At 40.3% G+C, this 7,892-nt stretch overlaps 1 pseudogene; it reads right to left on the reverse strand.

Moving 5' to 3' along the window:
- Positions 1-3,501: 3,501 nt before the first annotated feature.
- LOC148009573 (tubulin alpha-1 chain pseudogene) lies at positions 3,502-4,252 on the reverse strand (annotated as a pseudogene).
- Between the last annotated feature and the right edge of the window lie 3,640 nt (positions 4,253-7,892).

Raw genomic sequence — 7,892 nt, forward strand, 5'->3', positions numbered from 1 at the left:
TTGGAGTAGGTTCCAAAGATGAAGCATGATCTTCATATGCATACGTCCCTCCAAAATATCCTTGCTGCTGCCCAAATGCATCAAGCTGTTGGCCATGAGCATTTGTATGATTACTCTCATGATCAAATCTGCCATAGACAAAACCACCTTGTTGTTGACCAAAACCATTTGGATAAGGATCACCTTGATCATCTTGGCATGAGGTATGGCATCCATATTGCCCTAAAGAACTTCTAAGACTTTGCCCATTTGAAGAAAAAAAAACATAAGATCCATAGTCACTATATCCATGAACTGGAGCATCATGGGAAACACATCCATAAGCATTAGTGCCATTGTCTCTTTCATGAGATATACCATATGTATAAGCATCATGTTGAACATTTGACACTTCTGCAATGCTCCTATCAATGATGGATACAAGCTCTTTAACTTTCAACTTCATTTCCCTTACATCTCTGACCAAACTGTTCACTGTAACCATGCTGTTGTGATTATCCCTATACACTGTTTTGGCCATATCTTGAAGAATACTGATCCAAATGAGGTGCTTGATGGCTCTGCTCGAAACCCACGATGTCTAGTACTATTTAAAAATCTTGGTTCACATTAAAATATTCCAATACCCCATTCTGGAAATAATTTGTTATGTCTGTCCACAATAGACAGCACCCTGTCTCAAGTACCTAGTTGCATTGTTTTAACCATAACTTGAGAAATTCTGATCGGAATGAGGTGTTTGATAGCTTCACTCGAAGCCCACGATGTCTACCTTCAATTAGGAATCCTGGTTTGCATTATTTTGTACCTACACCCCATTCTGGAAATGATTCTCTAGGTCTGTCCATAGTAAACTGCTAGTGAACTATTGGAACAAAATAGGCTCTAACTTGAGAAATATGTATCCAAATGAGACGTTTAATGGCTCCACTCGAAGCTTATGATGTCTAGTATCATTCCAGTTGTTCCTTTGTCGTTAGAATGATGCTACTAATTTTTGTAGCAACTTTTCCAAATCTGTCCCTGTTTGGACTGCACCCTGTTTTGGCACTGTAATGACCCTATTTTGCCTCGTAATCATTACCTTTCATCTAGGGAAAGTTGTAAGGCACTTAAGATCAGTAAGAACACTGATTAGACATGCACAAACCCTGCAAATACATCCTTGATACATCCAAGAATTTCTCTACAAATAGCCCAACTGATCCTTACTACATACTCTCAACCACTTGATCAAGCAAAACCCATAAGCATTGAGAACTCCAATAGTTGCTTCAAAATGGAGCTAACCAAGAAACAAACTCCAATATAGCTTGAGTTGGTTGCAAGCTTCAAATTACCCAATGAATTGAATCATGCCAAGTAGAATCAAAGGTAAGAAGATACCCAATTACTCGAGCTTGCTTGATGAACTACTCAAACCCAATCTTGTAATAAAATGCTTTAACATCCTGTAGCATTGCATACCAATACATTCAGTGGTATGCCAGATCTTTTGAAATTGGCAACCGCGTGACCACGATCATCAAGATACTTTCAGCAAACTGGAGAGTGATATCCCTGGCCAGCAAGCTGGAGTCATAGCTGAATGTAGACATAGACACTGCCATGAAGTGCTGCAGGAGATTGCAAAGCATAGTGCAGGAGCCATCTGATGGACATTTGGATCTTTCTATGCCTGTACCTCAACATCTTCACAAGCAAGTGGCTTAGCAATACCACCCAAACTCATTGGCTTTTCTTCAGCAGCAGCAACATCATCATTATCAAATGGTGCAGCAGCAGGTAACAGAAACTGTGTTACAATAGCTGCAACCACAGCTGATTAAGCAGCACCAGCAGCACCAACAGCTGCAGTCTCAAATTTCTCTGGCCTTCAGTAGGTTACCATCAGTCAATCAGTCAAGCTAAGTGCTCTGGTCAGCAGCAACAATCAGGATTGGCTCAGCTTTGAGAACAATAGGTCCCGTGCCAGAAATTTTCTCCATCAGACTCTCCAGCGGCGCCTGCAAGTGATTCGAAAAGATTTAGAGAACTATGACTCAGAATTTCACATGGAAGGTTCTGATGTGGACAATCATGTGGGAAATCCAGGGGATTATGTGGATGCTCAAGGTTTTGAAGTGCTGCTTCAACAGATTGATACTGAAAACTCTCGGAGGTGAGCTCCCCCAGCAGTTAAGTCAGCTGTGGAGTGCCTTCCCTCCATTCTTATACAACAACTCAATCTTGAGGATGGCTCAGCATTGTGTGTCATCTGCAAAGAAGTGGTTGCACTTGGTGAGCCTGCCAAGCAACTATCATGCCTGCATCTTTATCACAGTGTCTGCATTCTTCCTTGGCTCAATTCAAGAAACTCATGGTACAGGAGCACTCTTGAAATTTCTGCAACATAGAATTCCTCATCTTGATTGCCACTGTACTAGTCTCATCACTTTTGGCAGTGCTTCATCAAGCTCAACTTCTTGATGACATTACTGGGAACCTAACTCTTGTTTCTAATTCCAACCCATCCAATCTGATATTCATCTCCAACAGAGATGTTGTTGCAAAGGCTTTGATTAACTTTGTATCGGAAGGATGCTTGTAAATCTCGCCCAATATATCTACTGGTGTATGTGGATGGAAGACCAGTTGACTACTCAGAGCTTGTTGTTGGAGCACTGTTAAGACCTCAAAGTCTGAGGCTCGCCATCATGACATCTGAGAGGTTGTTGCTTCTGCAATCCTGACGTCTATGACTGCATGTGCAGAACAGAAGTTTGCAAGAAGTGCTGCATCTAGAATGCGACCCTCCTGTCATCCATGGAGATATTAAACCAACTAATGTGTTATTAAATCAGAAATTTTCCCTATCTCGTTTAGGATTCCATTCTGTGAAATCTTCCATCCTGTAGGATTCAGGATTCCATCCTAATTTGGTCATGTGAAATCTTCATTCCTATAGGATTCAGAATTTCATCTTGATTCCATCATGTGAAATCTTCCTTCCCTCAATGAGCTTCGCAAGGAGTCTCACAAATTGGCACTCTCTACAGTTCGAGCCAGCACTGGTTCACCACACGTCTCCTTGCTAAAGAGAGAAATGGTGAAGCCTCTAACACAGCAGCTCGCAGTGATGAGGTGATCAAATCAGAAGCGCTCGGGGGGTAGAGGAACTTGAAGGGAGTTGTTGGGCTGAGGTGCAAGAGGAGAGTGGAGCCTTCAAATCTGATTTGGACTAGCAGTTTGTCACTGATCTGTGACTGCATATACCTTCAGAGACGCGACATACGCCATAAGCCTTCAAATCTGATTTGAACTAGCAGTTTGTTACTGATCTGTGACTGCATATACCTTCAGTCCATCATCCACAAGAATAGGAAAAGTGATGGTGGCCATTAACACAGAGCTTGTCCTCTTCAATGCAGACTGAGCCTATAACCCTTATTTAATGCAAAATAGAGGAGTTTAAGTTGGGGCAGCCTTGTGCTTGGCAGGAATGACAGACAATTTCAGGGATTACGATCTGCAAATTTGAGTCCTGGTGGCACGGATGATGATCTTTGTGCTCATGCACACGGCTCTCTGTACCTTGGCAAGGTCACCTCCAGGCACGACAGTGGGAGGCTGATAGTTGATGCCGCACTTGAACCCGGTAGGGCACCAGTCCACAAACTGAATGGTCCTCTTGGTCTTGATAGTGGCCACAGCTGCATTTACATCCCTGGGCACAACATCGCCTCTATGAGACAGCAGGCCATATACTTTCCATGCCTCGGGTCACACTTGGCCATCATAGACGCGGGCTCAAACGCACTGTTGGTGATCTCCGCAACAAAGAGCTGCTCATGATAGGCTTCCTCAGCCGAAATGACGGGCACATAAGACGAAAGCATGAAATGAATTCTCGGATAAGGAACCAAGTTCGTCTGAAACTCGGTAACGTCTACGTTCAAGGCACCGTCAAAGCGAAGCGAGGCAGTAAGGAAGGAAATAACCTGAGATACGAGTCGATTCAAATTAGTGTAGATAGGACGCTCAATGTCCAAGGAGCGTCTGCAATGTCGTATATGGCTTCATTGTCAAGCAGCACAGACACATCAGTATGCTCGAGAAGAGAGTGAGTGGACAAGACGCTGTTGCAGGGCTCCACAACGGAAGTAGACACTTGAGGGGAAAGGTACACAGTAAACCTTAGCTTTGATTTCTTGCCGTAGTCTATAGACAAGCGTTCCAGGAGCAAGGAGCCAAGGCCGGAATCAATAGCAATGCATCAAGAGGATCATCACCCTGAATTTCTCCCACAGTATAGGAGTACGTTCAGATGGTGCAAACAGCGTGAGTGCATACTCACGTCCTGGAAATCAGCAATGGTGCCAAGTAGCTACATAAGCTACTCCTCTTGAAGCTCTTGAGGCAGGGAAAGAGGTCATCCAACCCATTCTCATGATAGAAGTGAGAAGAAGAAGATCTGATGTGGTCTTGGCCATGGATTCTTGTGGAAAGCTTGAAGAAATGAGGAAAGGGAAGAAGAAACCCTTTCTTCTCAAAAGTAACCACGGTTAAAATGTCTTGCAACCATTTGTTTGTACACTTACCCCAAATTTTGGCTCAATCTTGATCACGTCCTGCTATTTTGGCTGGAGCCTTCCATTTCTTCCCTTGGTAATGCCAAGAATCACCATCTTCATCCTTGTTTGTAGCAGACCTTCACATATAACTCCGGTTTGAAATCTTCATGTCCTGTCAAGTCCTGTCACTCAAATTCCTAACTATGGTTTGTTCTCTCTAGCCTAGGAAACTGAATCTAGTACTTGAAAATGATTTCTGCAAGGATCTAAGCTACTGCTCTGATACCAATGTAATGAAACAATCAACCATGGAATGAAATCTAACTGAAATTGAAAATTAACTAAGCTACAACAAAGAATTAACAAATCTATTGCACCAAGACATCCTCATCATGTATTAATGGTTGGAGATTCAAGAATACATGACGGCCATGGCTGAGTGCTTCATAGGCTAGAAAGAAGCTAACTCCAAGAAAATGGTAAAGCCAAGATTATTGAATGATCAAAAGATGTCTTGCCTTTGGCCTCTAGTCCCTTTTATTCTAACCCTCTTTCAAACTTAAGGGCTGTTCACACATGTACATATAGGCTAAAGCTAACTTTACAAAGGCTGGAATTAATCCAAGGTGCAAATATTAATGTTGTATTTTTCCTTCATGACAGGCTCTCCCAAATTTGGTAGGACTAGTTATCAGGTTTAACACCATTCTAGGGGTTGGAGTTGAGATTTTACCTTATGGATAGAGGGATCGAGTTAGACTCTCCCCTATCTTTTACTTTCTTTAAACTAAGTGTGGTGTTAACCCTACTCTCACCTTTGATTGATTACGAAGTGATCTTTCTTAGGGGTGACATATCCATGCTTTCCCTATGAAATAGAATTGTAGTTTCCATGTCCAATTAAGCTTGACATTTCCTTCTAGGAGATTGAGTAGTATTGTGCATGGAAATAAGTTTTTGGAAACTACTATAGGATTCTTCTAGGCCTAATAGAGGAGGCACCTCATAGACAACCATTGATGAGAAAGGGATCATTAGATACATGCACTACTTAGACTTATATATAGAGATATTAGGATTGACCTTCAAAGACTTTGTATGGACCAAGCCAACGCTGCTATAGATTGCTTGGAAACTTCCCAAAGCACAAATAATATGGTATCTAACCAATTCACCTTTCTTGAACTCCTTTGGCTTGATGAATCCATCATGGTATGCCTTTTGATGAGCTTGAGTAGCTTCCATATACTACAAATCCATATGTTTGTCAAAAAAATTCGAAGTACAATAAAGGGATTATTAATCGCCTAATCATTCCTTGATAGCTACTCATAAAGAGGGCTAGCCACACACACACACATACACATAGAGAGAGAGAGAGAGAGAGAGAGAGAGAGAGAGAGAGAGAGAGAGAGAGAGAGAGAGAGAGAGAGAGAGAGAGAGAGAGAGAGAGAGAGAGAGAGAGAGAGAGAGAGAGAGAGAGAGAGAGAGAGAGAGAGAGAGAGAGAGAGGCTTCGAAAACCACTTTTATGAGTGAGGATACAAGGGAGGGATTGCTTTCTAAGATAGCAAGGAAGTGTCAAAGAAGGTGTCATTAAATTGTTGGATGTGACATCCACATTCACCTTGACCATTTTTCTTTCACACAGACAAAAATCACACTCTCTTAACTAAGGGATCTACTTTGGCTAAGGATCACCAAACTCTAACACATATAGGAGGTCTCTACTACTAATGGAGATCCCTTCCATGCAAGCAATTGAATTTGGAGCTTAGTACACAATGATCAAAGTCCCATCTATTTTAGATGGCCTCTTTGTCACTTACACTTGAAATTATAGAAGAGAGAGCTACCTATTTATGTAGTCTACAAAAGGAGATCAAGCTAAATACATACACTAAGATAGCAAGCTACCATGTTGTTGGATCATCACATGTCAAACATCACCTTTTGTTAAGGTGTTACAAAGAATAAGACCCATTTCATAGTAAGATGTTGTGAAGATTTAGCCTTGCAATTGCTCTTGGGTTTCAAATTAACGGTGGTGTGCTAATTGAAATTTTTACCATCATTGTATTTGAAGGAATTGTTACAATACTTTTAAAGGCTACCTTGCATTCTTGAGATATCATTTTATGTACTATCAATTACTAAAGTTCCATTTTGTTTAGCACACATATTTTTAAACTTTGAAAGACAAACTTGATTTGCAATTCTATTGTATGTGGTTCAACAACAGTTGTAAGCTATCTCCTTTATTAAATGTCAAATGAAATTATGAGATCTGAGCTTGTTAAGAATATATCACGTAAGAATCTTTTTGCATTATGTAGTTGGGGTTTATAGGAAGGTCAGGAGAACATCATTGATTCACATTGCACATGATGGGGTATTGACCCTTTTTTTTTGTAGTTGGGGTTGCTTTATTGTTTTAGCCATGGCACATTGTTTACAAGGTGATTGTAGTCTTTGACACCCTTTCCATTTATCATCTCTATTTGAGTTTATCAATGTGCAAGAAAATTTTGGTAGTTTCATTTCATTTATATGAAAGTTATTTAAATTTTTGTGAGAAAATGGAAGCAACCTTTTGATAGCACAATTGCTTCCTTTTGCATAGAAAAATGTGAAGTGAGCAAGGAATAGATTTGTGAGCTTCACAATGATGCCAAGTGGAGTGCAATTAATAGGCCTAAAGCAATATTGGCCATGCTAGCTAGTTATAGTAATTTTGGAATAGAGGCAAGATGAGGCATTTCTAAGCCATATCAAATCCAACTTGTGTGATTTAAAGTTGGTCATAAGGAAGGGAAGTTACACAAAAGGCAAAGTGAATTGGAGATTTTAGTGATTTTTGAATTTTTGTAGTTAATATTGAATAACTACTTGAAGAAGGGTAGTAGGGACAAAATTTGGTCCATTAGTCCTTTGTTTGGGCAGTTATAGTACCACACCTTTTACACATGAATGAAGGAATATTTGGAGCTTTAAAAAGGTGTGTTCTAAGTATATCAAAGCATGATGATACTTCATTCACTTAAAGATCTTGATACTGAATCAAAAGTTTTTCTTTTAGGGGGGAAGTAGAAAATTTTCAATGAGCTTAATGCCATCTCCTCTAAAATTTGCAAGCAAACTACTATTTCTATGCGTATGTGTTTTTTTCATGGCAAAAGGAATCAACTCACTTTTAAGTAAATACTAACAATGCCATGATAAAAGTATGGCATTCACCAATCCATTTGAAAAGGATAATCATAGATTTCCTTAACGATCTTCCAATGAATATTTTCTCAATGTGGTGGATATGAACCACAATGTATAGTCAAACCACAAAA

Source organism: Lygodium microphyllum, chromosome 30 (genome assembly GCF_053477565.2).
Source record: "Lygodium microphyllum isolate KBCC chromosome 30, Lygodium_microphyllum_v1.1.10, whole genome shotgun sequence".
In the NCBI taxonomy this organism is placed as follows: domain Eukaryota; kingdom Viridiplantae; phylum Streptophyta; class Polypodiopsida; order Schizaeales; family Lygodiaceae; genus Lygodium; species Lygodium microphyllum.